The sequence below is a fragment of the Zea mays genome, chromosome 2, assembly GCF_902167145.1.
Source record: "Zea mays cultivar B73 chromosome 2, Zm-B73-REFERENCE-NAM-5.0, whole genome shotgun sequence".
Lineage (NCBI taxonomy): Eukaryota > Viridiplantae > Streptophyta > Magnoliopsida > Poales > Poaceae > Zea > Zea mays.
In genome coordinates, this window is record NC_050097.1 from 186,064,725 (window position 1) to 186,085,640 (window position 20,916).

A 20,916-nucleotide genomic window follows, 5' to 3' on the forward strand; every position below is an offset into this window, starting at 1 on the left:
TCCACACTTTGATGGGGAGGACTACGGATTTTGGAGCCACAAAATGTGTAGTCACCTGTTCTCTCTCCATCCAAGCATATGGGAGATTGTCGAAAATGGAATGAAATTTGATAGCTCGGATAGTCCCACATTTATTAATGAACAGATTCATAGAAACGCACAAGCTACTACTGTGTTGTTAGCCTCCTTGTGCAGGGACGAGTACCATAAGGTGAGCGGCTTGGACAATGCCAAGCAAATCTGGGACACCCTCAAGATCTCTCATGAGGGGAACGATGTCACCTTGCTCACCAAGATGGACCTGGTAGAAGGCGAGCTCGGAAGATTTGCGATGATAAGGGGCGAGGAGCCAACTCAAACATACAACCGGCTCAAGACCCTTATCAACAAAATAAGGAGCTACGGAAGCACGCGATGGACGGACCACGACGTCGTCCGACTAATGCTAAGGTCCTTTACCGTTCTTGATCCTCATTTGGTGAATAATATTCGTGAGAATCCTAGGTACACCAAAATGTCGCCTGAAGAAGTCCTTGGAAAATTCGTAAGCTGGCGGATGATGATCAAGGAGGCGAGGTACGTGGACGACGCACTGAATGGTCCAATCAATGAGCCTCAACCCGTTGCTCTCAAGGCAACAAGAAGCAAGGAGGCGTTACCTAGCAAGGTGGCGCAAGTTGAGGCGGTAGGGCTAAATGATGAAGAGATGGCCCTCATCATCAAGCGCTTCAAGACGGCGCTTAAGGGTCACAAGGGTCAGCCAAGCAAGACCAAGACAAAGGGGAAGCGCTCATGCTTCAAATGTGGTAAGCTTGGTCATTTTATTGCTAACTGTCCCGATAATGATAGTGACCAGGAAAAAGGAAACAAGAGGGAGAAGAAGAAAAATTACAAGAAGGCCAAGGGCGAGGCACATATCGGAAAGGAGTGGGATTCGGACTGCTCCACCTCCGACTCCGACAATGAAGGACTCACCGCCACTGCCTTCAACAAGTCATCTCTCTTCCCCAACGAGCATCACACATGCCTCATGGCAAAGGAGAAGAAGGTATGTACTCGGGATACCACTTATGCTTCTTCAAGTGATGATGATTCTAGTGATGACGATGAGATAGACTATTCTAGTTTGTTCAAGGGATTGGATAGAACTAAAATAGATAAAATTAATGAATTGATTGATGCCTTGAATGAAAAGGATAAACTTTTAGAAAAACAAGAGGACCTTTTATATGAAGAACATGATAAATTTGTTAGTGCACAAAAATCTCATGCTTTAGAAGTTAAGAGAAATGAAATGCTTTCTTATGAACTATCTACGTGTCATGAAACCATTGCTACTTTAAAAGGTGTTAATGATGATTTAAATGTTAAACTAGAAGTAGCTAGTAAATCTAACTCTTGTGTAGAACATGTTTGCACTAGGTGTAAAGATCTTAATGTTGATACTTGTAGTGAACACCTAGAGTGCATTTCCAAACTAAATGATGAAGTAGCTAGTCTTAATGCTCAACTTAAGACTAGCAAGAGTGAATTTGACAAATTAAAATTTGCAAGGGATGCCTACACAATTGGTAGACACCCCTCAATTAAAGATGGTCTTGGCTTCAAGAGGGAAGTCAAGAACTTAACAAGCCATAAGGCTCCCATCTCCGCCAAGGAGAAAGGGAAGGCTCCTATGGCTAATAGTGTGCAAAAGAACCATGCTTTTATGTACCATGACAGGAGACAATCTAGAAATGCTTATAGGAGTTATAATGCATATGATGCTTTTGATTCTCATGCCATGTTTGTTTCTAGTTCTTCCTATGTGCATGATAGAAATGTTGGTAGGAGAAATGTTATTCATAATATGCCTAGGAGAAATATTGTTAATAAGAAAGTTAGTGAACCTTCTACAATATATCATGCTTGCAATGCCTCTTTTGCCATTTATAGAAAGAATAAGAAGGTGATTGCTAGGAAATTAGGGGCAAGATGCAAGGGAGATAAAACTTGCATTTGGGTCCCTAAGACAATTGTGACTAACCTTGTAGGACCCAACAAGAGTTGGGTACCTAAGACCCAAGCCTAAATTTGCCTTGCAGGTTTATGCATCCAGGGGTTCAAGCTGGATTATCGACAGCGGATGCACAAACCATATGACGGGGGAGAAGAAGATGTTCACCTCCTACGTCAAAAATAAGGATTCCCAAGATTCAATAATATTCGGTGATGGGAATCAAGGCAAGGTAAAAGGGTTAGGTAAAATTGCTATTTCATCCGAGAACTCTATATCTAATGTGTTTTTAGTAGAGTCTCTTGGATATAATTTGTTATCTGTTAGTCAATTATGCAATATGGGATATAATTGTCTATTCACAAATGTAGATGTGTCTGTCTTTAGAAGATGTGATGGTTCACTAGCTTTTAAGGGTGTACTAGACGACAAACTTTATTTGGTTGATTTTGCAAAAGAAGAGGCTGGTCTAGATGCATGCTTAATCGCTAAGACTTGCATGGGCTGGCTGTGGCATCGCCGCTTAGCACATGTGGGGATGAAGAACCTCCACAAGCTTCTAAAGGGAGAACACGTGATAGGTCTAACTAATGTACATTTCGAAAAAGATAGACCTTGTGCAGCTTGTCAAGCAGGGAAACAGGTGGGAGGCTCTCATCACACCAAAAATGTGATGACAACATCAAGACCCTTGGAGATGCTTCATATGGACCTCTTCGGACCCGTCGCCTATATGAGTATAGGAGGAAGTAAGTATGGTCTTGTTATAGTTGATGATTTTTCCCGCTTCACTTGGGTATTCTTTTTGCAAGATAAATCTGAAACCCAAGGGACCCTCAAGCGCTTCCTCAGGAGAGCTCAAAATGAGTTTGAGCTCAAAGTGAAGAAGATAAGGAGCGACAACGGGTCCGAATTCAAGAATCTTCAAGTGGAGGAGTTCCTTGAGGAGGAGGGGATCAAGCACGAGTTCTCAGCTCCCTACACACCTCAGCAAAATGGTGTGGTAGAGAGGAAGAACAGGACGCTCATCGATATGGCGAGGACTATGCTTAGAGAGTTCAAGACCCCTGAGTGTTTTTGGTCGGAAGCCGTGAACACGGCTTGCCACGCCATCAACAGGGTCTATCTTCACCGCCTCCTCAAGAAGGCTTCATATGAGCTGCTAACTGGTAACAAACCCAATATGTCTTATTTTCGTGTATTTGGGAGCAAGTGTTATATACTTGTGAAGAAAGGTAGAACTTCTAAATTTGCTCCCAAAGCTGTAGAAGGGTTTTTATTAGGTTATGACTCAAATACAAAGGCATATAGGGTCTTCAACAAATCATCGGGTTTGGTTGAAGTCTCTAGCGACGTTGTATTTGATGAGACTAATGGCTCTCCAAGAGAGCAAGTTGTTGATCTTGATGATGTAGATGAAGAAGACGTTCCAACGGTCGCAATGCGCACCATGGCAATTGGTGATGTGCGACCACAGGAACAATTGGAGCAAGATCGACCATATTCCTCAACTATGGTGCATCCTCCAACCCAAGATGACGAACAGGTACCTCAAGTGGAGGCACATGATCAAGGGGGAGCACAGGATGTTCAAGTTGAAGAGGAAGAAGCACCTCAGGCACCTCCAACCCAAGTTCGAGCGATGATTCAAAGGAATCATCCCGTCGACCAAATTTTGGGTGATATTAGGAAGGGAGTAACTACTCGTTCAAGATTAGTTAATTTTTGTGAGCATTACTCCTTTGTCTCTTCTATTGAGCCTTTCAGGGTAGAAGAGGCCTTGCTAGATCCGGACTGGGTGTTGGCCATGCAGGAGGAACTCAACAACTTCAAGCGCAATGAAGTTTGGACACTGGTGCCTCGTCCCAAGCAAAATGTTGTGGGAACCAAGTGGGTGTTCCGCAACAAACAGGACGAGCACGGGGTGGTGACGAGGAACAAGGCTCGACTTGTGGCAAAAGGTTATGCCCAAGTCGCAGGTTTGGACTTTGAGGAGACGTTTGCTCCTGTGGCTAGGCTAGAATCAATTCGTATTTTGCTAGCATATGCCGCTCACCATTCTTTCAGGTTGTACCAAATGGATGTGAAGAGCGCTTTCCTCAACGGGCCGATCAAGGAGGAGGTGTACGTGGAGCAACCCCCAGGCTTCGAGGATGAACGGTACCCCGACCACGTGTGTAAGCTTTCTAAGGCGCTCTATGGACTTAAGCAAGCCCCAAGAGCATGGTATGAATGCCTTAGAGACTTTTTAATTGCTAATGCTTTCAAGGTCGGGAAAGCCGATCCAACTCTTTTCACTAAGACTTGCGATGGTGATCTTTTTGTGTGCCAAATTTATGTCGATGACATAATATTTGGTTCTACTAACCAAAAGTCTTGTGAAGAGTTTAGCAGGGTGATGACGCAGAAATTCGAGATGTCGATGATGGGCGAGTTGAACTACTTCCTTGGGTTCCAAGTGAAGCAACTCAAGGATGGCACTTTCATCTCCCAAACAAAGTACACACAAGACTTGCTAAAGCGGTTTGGGATGAAGGACGCTAAGCCCGCAAAGACTCCGATGGGAACCGATGGACACACCGACCTCAACAAAGGAGGTAAGTCCGTTGATCAAAAAGCATACCAGTCTATGATAGGGTCTTTACTTTATTTGTGTGCTAGTAGACCGGATATTATGCTTAGCGTATGCATGTGTGCTAGATTTCAATCTGATCCTAAGGAGTGTCACTTAGTGGCTGTGAAGCGAATTCTTCGATATTTAGTCGCTACGCCTTGCTTCGGGATCTGGTATCCAAAGGGGTCTAACTTTGACTTGATTGGATATTCAGATTCCGACTATGCTGGATGTAAGGTCGATAGGAAGAGTACATCGGGGACGTGCCAATTCTTAGGAAGGTCCCTGGTGTCGTGGAACTCTAAGAAACAAACCTCCGTTGCCCTATCCACCGCTGAGGCCGAGTATGTTGCCGCAGGACAGTGTTGCGCGCAACTACTTTGGATGAGGCAAACCCTCCGGGACTTTGGCTACAATCTGAGCAAAGTCCCACTCCTATGTGACAATGAGAGTGCTATCCGAATAGCGGAAAACCCTGTTGAGCACAGCCGCACAAAACACATTGACATCCGACATCACTTTTTGAGAGACCACCAGCAAAAGGGAGATATCGAAGTGTTTCATGTTAGCACCGAGAACCAGCTAGCCGATATCTTCACTAAGCCTTTAGATGAAAAGACCTTTTGCAGGCTGCGTAGTTAGCTAAATGTCCTAGATTCGCGGAATTTGGATTGATTTATAGCATACATGTATTTATGCCTTTGATCATGTTCCTTATGCACTTTGTTGCTTACTTGTGGTGCTCAAGTTGTACAAACACTCCCTGGACCTCACAAGTCCTTTTTGCAAGTGATGCACATATTTAGGGGGAGCTGTGCTACAACTTGACCCTTTGAGACTAACTGTGTGCTTGAGTTTGCTTGTTTTTAGTCTCAAAGGAGGTTTGAAAGGGAAAAGGTGGACTTGGACCATGAAAGACTTCCACTGCACTCTGATGAGAGGGTAACTTATTCCAAGTTCATCTCATGTACTCTTATTGCCTTTGTATTCTCATTTGAAGATTTTTGTGAGGCAATGGGGTTAAAGGGCCAAGATTGATCCTGTTTTGGTGCTTGATGCCAAAGGGGGAGAAAATAAAGGCCAAAGCAATAGATGGATCAGCTACCACTTGAGAAATTTTGAAAATAGTAGGAAAATAGTAGATTAGAGCTTTTGGTTTGTCAAAACTCTTTTATTGTCTCTTTTGTCAAAAGTTGGCCTCTTGTGGGGAGAAGTGTTGATTATGGGAAAAAGGGGGAGCTTTTGAAATTCTTGATCAATTTCTGTTAGAATACCTCTCTTTATATCTCTACATATGGATTTGACTTAGAGATAGGAGTTTGAATTTGATTTGCAAAAACAAACCAAGTGGTGGCAAAGTATGATCCATATATGTCAAAATTGAATCAAAACAATTTTGAGTGTTCATTTGCATTGATATTGCACCTGTTCTACTTGCTTTATGTTGTGTTGGCATAAATCACCAAAAAGGGGGAGATTGAAAGGGAAATGTGCCTTTGGGCCATTTCTAAGTATTTTGGTGATTTAGTGTCCAACACAAGTGCCTAAGTGTCAAATGGTGGACAAAGTACAAATCAAGCATAAAGGTATGTTTCTAAGACTTAGTACATTGTTTTAGAGACTAATGTATTGTGTCTAAGTGTTAGAAACAGGAAAAGTTCAAGTGGACTTGTCTTGGCTCGAGCAGCCAAAACTCTGCTCAGTCTGGGTGCACCGGACTGTCCGGTGGTGCACCAGACTGTCCGGTGGTGCACCGGACAGTGTCCGGTGCGCCAGGCTGGCTCTGGCGAACAGGCTGCTCTCGGGACTTTGACGGCGGTGTACGACTAAAATTCACCGGTCGGTCCGGTGGTGCACCGGACTGTCCGGTGGGCCATTCACAGGCGAACTCGTCGCTCTCGGGAAACCATCAACGGCGTACGGCTAAAATTCACCGGTCTGTCCGGTGGTGCACCGGACTGTCTGGTGAGTCAACAGTCAGCCGGGGCAACGGTCGGCCGAGGATTCCGCGCGTGATGCGTGGCCAAGCCAACGGTCACATTGGCGCACCGGACTGTCCGGTGTGCACCGGACTGTGTCCGGTGCCCCAACGGCTCTCAGACTCCAACGGTCGGCTTCGCCAAATAAGGAAAGATATCTGCACCGGACAGTGTCCGGTGGTGCACCGGACTGTCCGGTGCGCCAGGCGACAGAAGGCAAGATCTGCCTTCCAGGATTGCTCTCAACGGCTCCTAGCTGCCTTGGGGCTATAAAAGGGACCCCTAGGCGCATGAAGGATGACACCAAGCATTCCTTGAGCACTCTTGATCACTCACACTTCATTCTTGCGCACTTGTTCGACATTCTAGTGATTTGAGCTCCGTTCTAGTGTGCTAGTCTTTTGAGCTTAAGTCTGGGTCTTGTGTGTGCGTATTTGCTGTGATCTTTGTGTCTTGTGTGAGTTGCTAATCCCTCCCTTGCTCTGTGCGTCTTTGTGATATACAAGTGTAAGGGCGAGAGGCTCCAAGTTGTGGAGATTCCTCGCAAACGGGATTAAGAAAAGCAAGCAAAACACCGTGGTATTCAAGTGGGTCTTTGGACCGCTTGAGAGGGGTTGATTGCAACCCTCGTCCGTTGGGACGCCACAACGTGGAGTAGGCAAGCGTTGGTCTTGGCCGAACCACGGGATAGCCACCGTGCCATCTCTGTGATTGATCTCTTGTGGTTATTGTGTTTTGTTGAGACTCCTCTCTAGCCACTTGGCAATTATTGTGCTAACGATTAACCAAGTTTTGTGGCTTAAGTTTCAAGTTTCACAGGATCACCTATTCACCCCCCCCCCCTCTAGGTGCTCTCAACTTGTCCATTAAAATCTAATTCATGCCTTTGCTATACCTGTTCCCATATTGATATGCTTCCAAGTAATATTATTAAAATTCAATATGAAGAAGTAAATTTCCTATGATTGATTAGAAATATTAAAAGGTGCATATTCCTCACTTCCAACGATGTGCATTATTATTAAGGATTTTACTTCATATCTGTGTGACTTGTTAATGATGAATTGTTTATATCTATTATCAAAAGAAATCATCATTTGTCATATAATCCCTTGTGCTATTAACATCATTCTTGAGTATTTTCAATAAGTTTGGAAGGAAAAAGAGACAACTACAAAGGGAAGACACTCACATGAAAGAAAAGGACATCAAGAACAACAACACCTACTTGGACCGTAAGATCTTCAAAACAATCAATGGTGTGGTTGTAAGCATTCTAAATCTTTTTCATTGTGAGAATACCAGGCTTAAGTTGTTTATTGCAAATTTTATAAGCCTTGATCAAGATGTATAATGCTTCTCCCTATTTGTCTTTAAAAGATGATACCTATCTTTAGGGGGAGCCTATTTCTATATCTTGATTATGTTGAGACTATCACTTTATCTTAATAATATCATATAGTCTCATGCATGAGAATAAGTTTCTCATGAAGTATGCTACTACAAATCAATCCATCCTGGTTGAGTAATCAAGGATTGTAACTTTTCTAGTAAAGTAGCATATTTATTGGATTCTCCTATTTTTATCTAATGCATATGTTGTTCTTTTGATCACATCTGTTATTTGTTTGACCATTGAATAACTTCAATTAACACTTATGTTTCTTAGTGCCGTATATACTATCAATCGATGTCTCTCTTGATATGCACTGTAACACCCGGATTTTAGGGGTCCAAAACCCGGGCGCTAACATAATCACCAGGTGTGCTGGGACCAGGTCTCACACATATGATGAATCATGGCACAGGATCGAATGTCACATCTTCATATATAACAGGAGTTCTATACAAAATAAATAATTACATTATAAAGAGACAACGGTCCAGCAACCCAAAGTTGACTGGGAGACGACGACCTAGACCTCTCACGAACACATCACAGCATCCTCCAAGCGCCTCATCCTGTGGTACCTGTTCTTGACCTGTGGGGTGTGAGACAGCAAGAGTGAGCTCACATACGTTCATCGCTCAACAAATTGTGGGAATAATGTGCATGAACTCGCCAAAGGTGGGAGCTCACATGAAGTGTAAGGCTTACCAAAGAAGATGGTTAGAGCTGAGCATTGCTTTTAAAGTTGGTCAAAATTTTATTAGCAGTTACTAAGTATAAGTAAATACCAACCCAGTTAAATAGTAGAACAAAGGTAACAACTTCACCTGCGATGCAATGCATATGACAAATTGAGTTTAAGTTCCATAATTTAAACATCAGAGAGTCCTGAGCTGCTCATGACCGTGAGCTCGGCTAGTATACCAGTTTTACACTCTGTAGAGGTGGTACCCTTTACCCACAAGTCATGTTACCCATCTGCCAAGGGATCGCGACTTCCCATACACCTCTACCGAGGAGGCGAGGCAGGGTAACACTACGAGGCCTTTACAAAGTTCCACTAGCTTCAGAAAACCCGCTACAGTTTATAGGAAGCTCCAATGCAGGAATCCCTTGCAGGACCGCCATCGCAGCAAAATCCTCCCGAGGGCCTCCCTACACTGACCACTCCCCTACTGCCCTTGCCCCTTTCGGGTAAGGTAGTCCTCCACTAGCTTTCCTAATTAGTCAGCCAAGGGCGTCCCATTAAACCCTTGTGGTGGCACGTGGTTCTCAAGTTAAGCTCTATGTTCCAATTAACATTTAATGATCTTGTCATGAACATAAATAGAATAACAACATAATTGGAACATAGATGTAATGAAATATTAACCCAAAACCATATAAAGCAGTAGCAGAACTACCCAAGTGATCCGGGGGTAAACAAGGTATTCAGGATGAACAAACTAGGGTGACCTATTGGGTCCCATTAAAATTAACCTATGCAGATCATTATGATTAATCCGAACATGAGTAGGTAAAAGAAGTGATCAAGGGCACAACTTGCCTGGGACTTGAGAAGGTACCAACTTGCTCTTCGGATGACACGTGTCCTCACTGCTAAACGTAGGAATACAGACAAACATGGTGCAGGCAAAATTAACATCACATCAAACATAAAAACAACTTGCGTAATAATAATCTATGTGTTGCTACGAGATCGTGGGTTCAAGAATTATTAAGATCGGAGTTACGGTTATAAAGTTATGATTTTCCGAAGATCCATGTGATTAAATATTAAACTATATTATACCTCCTATAGGAAAATATACTCTAAACAATTAATTTACTTTAATCCAGATTATAATTTGTTTTAGAAATCATATTATAGTCAAATTATAATTATAGGCATGTTAATATTGATTAGTAAAGTAAATCTACTACTAAAAAGGTGTAAACAATTACTTAATTATAAAAGTATGTGATATAGTATAAATAAAGTTTCTACTACATAGAAAATATTTTTATGAAGCTAACGCAATTCGAACGGATCAAATCAGAGTTAAGATGAATTAATTATGAATTTCTGAAGTCTATTTCTATTCTAGGGGTGTTTTTGTGAATACTCGGGGACTAATCTGTAATTTCTAGAATTCTAGAGTAAAGCTGTGTATGTGGCCGAGGACGGCGGGTTTATACAAAGAAAAGATAGGGTCTCTTTTGCATAAGTCACTCGGCGAAGGGGTACAAAGAGGTTTCAACCGTTGGATCGGCATTTGAGGGCTCAGATTATATCACCACCTTATGTGAACCGGTAACCCCCCCGATGCCGTTGGATCCTGTGTCAATGCCTCAGATTTAAACAATCGCGATCTCCTCCCATCCCTCCATCTATCGATCAACGGTTGACATTCAACGCTTGAATAGGTAGGCGGGTTTTAACCTCAGCCGTTGGCCCGGCATCCGACGGCCAATCCATCGTCTTCCCAGGAACTTGCTCAGAGGCGGCGCCATGGCCTGACCGGCGGCAAACACGCCGATGCACAGCCATCAAACCCAACCGGCGACTATCCCTAAATCCGAAACGTGCTACACAAAGCGGGGTAAGAGCTGAGTTCACCAGAGGAGCCCTTACCAGCAAGCGTGTAGCCGAGGCCCTGCTCTATTTTCTCCCTGAACGCCGCATGACAGCGCCAAGCCCCCTGGTAGGCGGCGCCCGCCGACGAGCTCGCTGCTGCAGGGCGCACCAGGCTCATACGCGCCCAATCCCTATCTAATAGATGCTACACGGAGAGTATTTCAAGGCTAATCGATCCTGCAAGTTCATACTAAGTTTCTCGGTACAGGGTACCACATCCACACGCAAAGGCGGCATGGTGGCCAGACGTCACGCCGGCGAGCAATCGGGGCAGTGCCCGACCCCAAACAATGCTCGATTCCGCTCTAACTTGAAACAGAGAAAGTCACGAGATAGATAAAGGAGTGCTTACAGGCGGGGGATCGGGACCGAGCACGACGCGCGTGGATTCCTGGCGATGAACCCGAGCTTGGGCGATTGGGCGAGAGCTTCAAGTGTTCTTCTGGTTGCTCGACGGGGAGAGGCCCGGGTCATATAGCCACCCGCGAAGCTGAATCCCAACAACCCCGCGAAAATAGCACTAATCCCCGGCCGATTTCCCCCCGGGATTTGTGGAGCTTCGGTTCAGCGCTCGCAACGGAGGAGAAGATATTGCAGGCGTTTGAGGATAGGAGACATGGCTGACGATCCGGGTCCACCGTCATTGACACATGCGGCAAAAGCGTGCTGGTGGCGCCAGTTGGGCCACGCGGCTTGGGTGGAGCAGGGTGGTGATTGGGCCGGCCAGGGATTCGGCCCAAGCATGGTTAGGAGCTCTTTTTTTTCCTATTTTCTTGTTTTATTTCCAAATTCAATTTGATTCCAACTTCAAATTTAATTTCTGTTCGAACGTAAGCTTCCCAAATATACAATAAAAATCCTAAGATGAAGTTAATGCCTATTATTTATATATATATATATATATATATATATATATATATATATATTCATTCTTATAGTGTATATTCTTTTCCTTTTCTTTTCTTTTCTATTTTCCATTCCTACTTTCCAAATTTAATCTTGCTTTCACAATTTTGAGTACAAATACAGAAATACAAGAACCTCAGCGTTAGATGCCTATTTCCGTATTTATTTATTTGTTATTTGACTACTTTAATTCCTATTAATTGAATATGCACAAAGAAATAAAACCTAATAAATATCCAAAGGTTCCACAACTCCAAAACACTTTTATATGCATTTATATATTTTTTTATTATGCCAATTTTAGGGCTTTACAAATCCTACCCCCCATACAAGAAATCTCGTCCTCGAGATTTGTAAGAAAGAGGATATAGGAAGAGTGGTTTGTAATTTAGCTTTTAGTTTCTAATTAGTTTAAAAATCAAGAGTCTCTCTTTTTTTTCATCAGTGAGTGATTAGGAGAGCATGGGTACATATATGTATGTCCACTTTATTATGTAGGATAGAAGATGTCTTTAGAGCATATATAGGTTTGGTTAAGAAAGAGTAGGGCTAGGAAAGATTCTATTCAAGATTGTGTATCTTGATTACTTTTGAAAATCTAGCTTGAATCTTATCCTTCCTTGATTGGATGAGGTCGATCATCTTCGATCTTCGTTCTTGAAGTCTTTATCTGAATTAGGGACATGTAGTTAGGATAACTTGTAGGTAAGGACAGATGGTTAACAGGTTGGTGGCATAAGATAAGTGTATTATGGCAACATCTAGGATGAGATGGATGGTCACCATGAATATGCTGGTAAGTTATTTGTTCATGGGTGGTTTGGTCTGATGTACTAATTTAAGTTAAAACATGGTCAGCAGGATCTAATCTATTTCACTAGTATTAACTAGTCCGTTAAGTAACTCACTTTAGATTGGATCTTATTAGATTAGATGGTATAACTAGATTAGACTAGATAATATCTAATTACTTTGGATTAGATCATGGTTGTTATTCTAGAGTGGGATAAATATGCTAATTAGGGCAAGATGAATCCATAAGGATAAGGTAGAATCTTTTGAGGTCAGTTAGATCTATTAGGATAAGATAAAATCTTTTCAAGATAAGATGAGTATCTTTTAAGATAAGATGGATCTATGAGTGTAAGATAGAATCTTTCAAGATTAGATGGATATTGTTAGGCTAGATACTTTAATGGGGGATAATCTAGTTTATGTAGTTATTTTTTTATAAGCATTTTTTTCTATATGTATATGCAGATGTAATTGTGGACATTACTCCACAACTCATCACACTCAATCAAAAATCCAAATCAGACATGTATCACAAGAACAAACATCCAAGCATACAAATATTGACAAAAATAGTTTTGATTTTGTTCCTAAGATTAGGTCTCCTATTCCTAAAGGTCACTTTAGGCACGGGATTTCAAAGTGTGAAATCCACTTTTGTCTTTAGAAGGAAAAGGTAAGAATAATCAGAGTAAAGCGGAAATAGATGAGAAAAGAATAAGAAAAGTTTAGAAAAGAATCAGAGTAGCAAAGGTAAGTAAGTATTGGTTGTCCAGTTCTATCTAGGTTTCGTCCTACAGTCAACATTCCTCTGATACCACTTCTGTAACACCCGGATTTTAGGGGTCCAAAACCCGGGCGCTAACATAATCACCAGGTGTGCTGGGACCAGGTCTCACACATATGATGAATCATGGCACAGGATCGAATGTCACATCTTCATATATAACAGGAGTTCTATACAAAATAAATAATTACATTATAAAGAGACAACGGTCCAGCAACCCAAAGTTGACTGGGAGACGACGACCTAGACCTCTCACGAACACATCACAGCATCCTCCAAGCGCCTCATCCTGTGGTACCTGTTCTTGACCTGTGGGGTGTGAGACAGCAAGAGTGAGCTCACATACGTTCATCGCTCAACAAGTTGTGGGGAATAATGTGCATGAACTCGCCAAAGGTGGGAGCTCACATGAAGTGTAAGGCTTACCAAAGAAGATGGTTAGAGCTGAGCATTGCTTTTAAAGTTGGTCAAAATTTTATTAGCAGTTACTAAGTATAAGTAAATACCAACCCAGTTAAATAGTAGAACAAAGGTAACAACTTCACCTGCGATGCAATGCATATGACAAATTGAGTTTAAGTTCCATAATTTAAACATCAGAGAGTCCTGAGCTGCTCATGACCGTGAGCTTGGCTAGTATACCAGTTTTACACTCTGCAGAGGTGGTACCCTTTACCCACAAGTCATGTTACCCATCTGCCAAGGGATCGCGACTTCCCATACACCTCTACCGAGGAGGCGAGGCAGGGTAACACTACGAGGCCTTTACAAAGTTCCACTAGCTTCAGAAAACCCGCTACAGTTTATAGGAAGCTCCAATGCAGGAATCCCTTGCAGGACCGCCATCGCAGCAAAATCCTCCCGAGGGCCTCCCTACACTGACCACTCCCCTACTGCCCTTGCCCCTTTCGGGTAAGGTAGTCCTCCACTAGCTTTCCTAATTAGTCAGCCAAGGGCGTCCCATTAAACCCTTGTGGTGGCACGTGGTTCTCAAGTTAAGCTCTATGTTCCAATTAACATTTAATGATCTTGTCATGAACATAAATAGAATAACAACATAATTGGAACATAGATGTAATGAAATATTAACCCAAAACCATATAAAGCAGTAGCAGAACTACCCAAGTGATCCGGGGGTAAACAAGGTATTCAGGATGAACAAACTAGGGTGACCTATTGGGTCCCATCAAAATTAACCTATGCAGATCATTATGATTAATCCGAACATGAGTAGGTAAAAGAAGTGATCAAGGGCACAACTTGCCTGGGACTTGAGAAGGTACCAACTTGCTCTTCGGATGACACGTGTCCTCACTGCTAAACGTAGGAATACAGACAAACATGGTGCAGGCAAAATTAACATCACATCAAACATAAAAACAACTTGCGTAATAATAATCTATGTGTTGCTACGAGATCGTGGGTTCAAGAATTATTAAGATCGGAGTTACGGTTATAAAGTTATGATTTTCCGAAGATCCATGTGATTAAATATTAAACTATATTATACCTCCTATAGGAAAATATACTCTAAACAATTAATTTACTTTAATCCAGATTATAATTTGTTTTAGAAATCATATTATAGTCAAATTATAATTATAGGCATGTTAATATTGATTAGTAAAGTAAATCTACTACTAAAAAGGTGTAAACAATTACTTAATTATAAAAGTATGTGATATAGTATAAATAAAGTTTCTACTACATAGAAAATATTTTTATGAAGCTAACGCAATTCGAACGGATCAAATCAGAGTTAAGATGAATTAATTATGAATTTCTGAAGTCTATTTCTATTCTAGGGGTGTTTTTGTGAATACTCGGGGACTAATCTGTAATTTCTAGAATTCTAGAGTAAAGCTGTGTATGTGGCCGAGGACGGCGGGTTTATACAAAGAAAAGATAGGGTCTCTTTTGCATAAGTCACTCGGCGAAGGGGTACAAAGAGGTTTCAACCGTTGGATCGGCATTTGAGGGCTCAGATTATATCACCACCTTATGTGAACCGGTAACCCCCCCGATGCCGTTGGATCCTGTGTCAATGCCTCAGATTTAAACAATCGCGATCTCCTCCCATCCCTCCATCTATCGATCAACGGTTGACATTCAACGCTTGAATAGGTAGGCGGGTTTTAACCTCAGCCGTTGGCCCGGCATCCGACGGCCAATCCATCGTCTTCCCAGGAACTTGCTCAGAGGCGGCGCCATGGCCTGACCGGCGGCAAACACGCCGATGCACAGCCATCAAACCCAACCGGCGACTATCCCTAAATCCGAAACGTGCTACACAAAGCGGGGTAAGAGCTGAGTTCACCAGAGGAGCCCTTACCAGCAAGCGTGTAGCCGAGGCCCTGCTCTATTTTCTCCCTGAACGCCGCATGACAGCGCCAAGCCCCCTGGTAGGCGGCGCCCGCCGGCGAGCTCGCTGCTGCAGGGCGCACCAGGCTCATACGCGCCCAATCCCTATCTAATAGATGCTACACGGAGAGTATTTCAAGGCTAATCGATCCTGCAAGTTCATACTAAGTTTCTCGGTACAGGGTACCACATCCACACGCAAAGGCGGCATGGTGGCCAGACGTCACGCCGGCGAGCAATCGGGGCAGTGCCCGACCCCAAACAATGCTCGATTCCGCTCTAACTTGAAACAGAGAAAGTCACGAGATAGATAAAGGAGTGCTTACAGGCGGGGGATCGGGACCGAGCACGACGCGCGTGGATTCCTGGCGATGAACCCGAGCTTGGGCGATTGGGCGAGAGCTTCAAGTGTTCTTCTGGTTGCTCGACGGGGAGAGGCCCGGGTCATATAGCCACCCGCGAAGCTGAATCCCAACAACCCCGCGAAAATAGCACTAATCCCCGGCCGATTTCCCCCCGGGATTTGTGGAGCTTCGGTTCAGCGCTCGCAACGGAGGAGAAGATATTGCAGGCGTTTGAGGATAGGAGACATGGCTGACGATCCGGGTCCACCGTCATTGACACATGCGGCAAAAGCGTGCTGGTGGCGCCAGTTGGGCCGCGCGGCTTGGGTGGAGCAGGGTGGTGATTGGGCCGGCCAGGGATTCGGCCCAAGCATGGTTAGGAGCTCTTTTTTTTCCTATTTTCTTGTTTTATTTCCAAATTCAATTTGATTCCAACTTCAAATTTAATTTCTGTTCGAACGTAAGCTTCCCAAATATACAATAAAAATCCTAAGATGAAGTTAATGCCTATTATTTATATATATATATATATATATATATATTCATTCTTATAGTGTATATTCTTTTCCTTTTCTTTTCTTTTCTATTTTCCATTCCTACTTTCCAAATTTAATCTTGCTTTCACAATTTTGAGTACAAATACAGAAATACAAGAACCTCAGCGTTAGATGCCTATTTCCGTATTTATTTATTTGTTATTTGACTACTTTAATTCCTATTAATTGAATATGCACAAAGAAATAAAACCTAATAAATATCCAAAGGTTCCACAACTCCAAAACACTTTTATATGCATTTATATTTTTTTTATTATGCCAATTTTAGGGCTTTACATGCACTAAGTTAAAAGGAGAATTCATGATACATTTATGCAATTTGTGATCCATTTGATATATGCTAACAATGACTTGGAAAATGATCACTAGTTGTAGAACTCTCTCTTGTGCAAAATATCTCTATACATTGTCTTGAATATAGGTCTTAAGCAACTAAGACTAAGGACAAAGCACAGTGAAGAGAGCATCTCTTTGTGAAGGTACAAAAGGGTAAAACTACTTCCTCTCATTTACACATGTACCTAGATCTTCCTTTTTCACTACTTTCTTTGCATATCTTGTATAAAAGGAAGAGAAAGCATGTCCATGCATTATCCCTGCTTCATACCTAGTTCAACCTCTCAAAAGTTTCATTCCTGCATTAATGCATTCTTTGTTAAAACTAGATGAAGTGATTTTATTATCAAAGAGCTTAAAGCTTAACCTTGTAACGAGGATAAGCTACCTTTGTTTCAAAGGTGGAGGGTCCTTAAGTCTCTTTGAAATCCTTAAGGGTAATTGCTTAAAATGTTTCCAACATGCTTTCATAAGTGCATAATCGGTCATGAGCATCACACTTATATTATGACATAATGCACTTCACATTCTCTATGATATATATATGTTCTCATTAACCTAATTATGTGCAATTGGCATTTAAGGCCAAAATATGTGTTCCTCTCAATGCACATATTTAAGGGGAGCAATCTATATTATATAGAACTATGATTTTGCTTAATTGACATATCCTTTTAATCATGTCTCTTTCCTTTGGTACATTTGCATATTTCCTATCTCTCTTGTGCCAAGGCTAAGACTAATATGCTTCCATGAGTATCTTGTGTATTAAGTCTTAGATTGAAAGGGAAATGGAGTATTCGGCAAAAACATCGCTTCCACTCTACACCATCGGTATTATCTATCCTTTTGCGGGTATTCCACCATCTCTCAAATTGGTATAATCTTTCACTTACATTTACTTGTACCAATGGGGAGAAAGTAAAAAGGGCTTATATTTCACTCACAAGTATCCGTTTTTAGCGATTCATGCCAAAAGGGGAGAAAGTATTAACCCAAAGCAAAAGGACCGCACCACCACCAACGAATTTTAAAAATGAAGTTTTCAAATTGGTATATCTTAATGTATTTTCAAAAGGGGGAGAATGTTCTAGTATCTTCAAAAAATTTTAAAACCCTCTTGAACACTAAGAGGAGAATTTCATTGAGGGGGAGTTTTGTTTAAGTCAAAGGAAAAGCATTTGAAACAGGGGGAGAAAATTTCAAAATCTTGAAAATGCTTCTTTCAATCTTATTCATATACCTTTGACTATTTGCAAAAAGATTTTGAAAAGAATTTTACAAATGATTTGCAAAAACAAAACTTGTGGTGCAAATGTGGTCCAAAATGTTAAATAAGAAGAAAACAATCCATGCATATCTAGTAGAAGTAATTATTGGTTTCACTCCAAGCAACCTTTACACTTACCTTATGCAAACTAGTTCAATTCTGCACTTATATATTTGCTTTGGTTTGTGTTGGCATCAATCACCAAAAAGGGGGAGATTGAAAGGGAAATAGGGTCAAACCTTTTCCTATATGATTTTGGTGGTTGAATTGCCCAATACAAATAATTGGACTAACTAGTTTGCTCTAGATTATATGTTCCACAGGTGCCAAAGGTTCACAACAAACCAATACAAAGTTAAAAGAAAGGGTTCAAAACAAAGGAGCAAAGGAAACCAAAGTGTGCCCTGGTCTGGCGCACCGGCCTGTCCGGTGTGCCACCGGACAGTGTCGGTGCACTAGGGACCGTACACTCCGAACTCTGCAGCTTCAGATTTCTCAGGCGCAACTCCGCTATAATTCATCGTACTGTTCGGTGTGCCAGCGGGGCAACGACTATCTGCGCAACGGTCGACTCTGCAAAAGTGCACAGTGCAACACAGATGTCAGAGCAGAAGGTCAGAGGGGCACCGGACTGTCCGGTGTTGCACCGGACTGTCCGATGTCGTATGAGGACAAAGCCTCTAACGGTCGACCAGCTCCAAGCCCTAACGGGAGGATGACGTGGAGGCACACCGGACGCTGTCCGATGGCGCACCGGACACTGTCCAGTGGCGCATCGGACACTGTCCGGTGGCGCACCGGACTGTCTGGTGCGCCCATCGCCAGTAGCTTTCTCCAACGGCTACAATTTGGTTGGTGGCTATAAATACCAGCCTAACCGGCCGCTTCAAGGTGTGGGAGCCTAAGCAACATTCCAAGTCATATAGTTGATATATCCAAGCCCTCCCAACCACCTCTATTCATTGATCCATCCTATACACAAGATTTAGACCACTACAACCAACACAAGTGCCACAAAAGAGAGAGTAAGCAAGAGAGAGCTACTCGTGTGAGTTTAGCACTAGTGCCTTGTGAGATTCATTGAGAGAAAGTGTGTGCTACATCTTGTGTTCATTTGTGCGTGGAGTTTTGACTCCCATTGAACTTCCTCCAAAGTTTTGGAGGCTTGTAAAGCTAGCAAGAGACACCAAAGAGTGTGGTGATCCTTGCGGGATCTTAAGTGATCCTTGAGAAGAAGAAGAGCTCGCCGGTCTTGGTGATCGGTGGAGAGAGGGAAAGGATTGAAAGAGACCTGTCCTTAGTGGACTCCTCAACAGGGACTAGGCCTTCGAGGGCCGAACCTCGGTAAAACAAATCACCCATGTCTCTTGTGTTCATTACTTGTGATTTGTTTGTTTTCCCTCACTCTAAGTTTTCTTGCACTATTCTTTGCTAACATTACTTGGTGTTGCTTCAAGTTAAATTCTCATTTAGTGAAGCAACACCCTGCAAGAAAGAACTTGTGTTATTGCTCTTCTTATCTAAGCCCTCTTGCTTTATTCTCATAGACCTAATAGTTGTATTGATTTATCAATTCCGCATTATTTGAAAGCAATACTCTTTACAAGCAAATGACTTAGTTTTTGTACTCCGATAATTGTGTATCTTGTTCTAACCACTAATCATGGGATCTAGTTGGGGTGTAAAGTTATAATTTTCAGGTTTCGCCTATCCACCCCCCTCTGGGCAACTTTCAAAAACACTGAGGGGGAGCTCGTTGAAGGCAAGTTGTGCCCTTGACCACTTTTATTTACCCAATAATGTTCTCTATAATCACTTTGGCATGTTTATGCTTAATTTTGATGGGACCCAATAGGTCACCCTAGGTTGGCCATCTTCATACCTTGTTTGCCAATGAACTTTTGGGTAGTCCTGCTATTGCTATATGTGGTTTTGGGTGTTAATATAAATTTGACACATGATTCTTTATTATTACTGTTGATTAATTATTGTTCATGATAAGATTACTATGTTAATTGGAACATGGAGAACCACCCGTAAAAACAGTGCTACCACAAGGGTGGAATGGAACACTCTTAGCCAAGTAATTAGGAAAGCTAGGGAGAGACTACCTTACCTAAAAGGGGCAAGCGGGGAGGCATCGCTGTAGAGTATAGGGAGGTTCTCGGGTCGAACTGTCTGTCTAGCTTTCCGGACAGGGGATTCCTATGCTTCCTTCTTCCCGAATCCGTAGCGGGTTTTCTCGAACTAGTGGAACTTTGGAAAGGCCTCGTAGTGCTATCCTGTCTCGTCTCCTCGGTAGAGATGAATGAGACTTCTAGACCCCTTGGCAAATGGGTAGCATGACTTGTGGGTAAAGATGTACAACCTCTGCATAGTGTAAAACTAGTATATCAGCCATGCTCACGGTCATGAGCGGCTCGGACACTCACATGATTAATTTATGGAAGTAAATTTAATTTGTCATTTGCATCGCATTATGGTTTTATTATTAATTTTGATCTACTATTACTTTGGGCTGGTATACACTTACATTTAGTAACTGCTAAGCAATGCTCAGCTTTAACCATTATTTGTTGATTAGCCTTACACTTCACATGAGCTCCCACCTTTGGCGAGTTCGTGCACATTATTTCCCACAACTTGTTTAGCTATGATCTTTTGTGAGCTCACCCTTGCGATATATAAAATCTCTCCCCACAGGAGAAGAACAGGTAGCCCAGGAGGAGGACTACTACGAGGAGTACGAGGAAGTCTAAGTGGTGTCTCCCAGTCAGCTTGATGACACCAAGGAATAATTATTAGTTCGCTTTATTGTTATCATTTATTTTTGTAAGACTCTTTCGCTATGTAATAATGATTGTGACATTTATCTCTATACATTTGGTCATTATATGTGTTGTTCTTCCATGACGCACATACGAGACGCACCTGACTTTATCCCTTAAATCTAGGTGTGACACTATG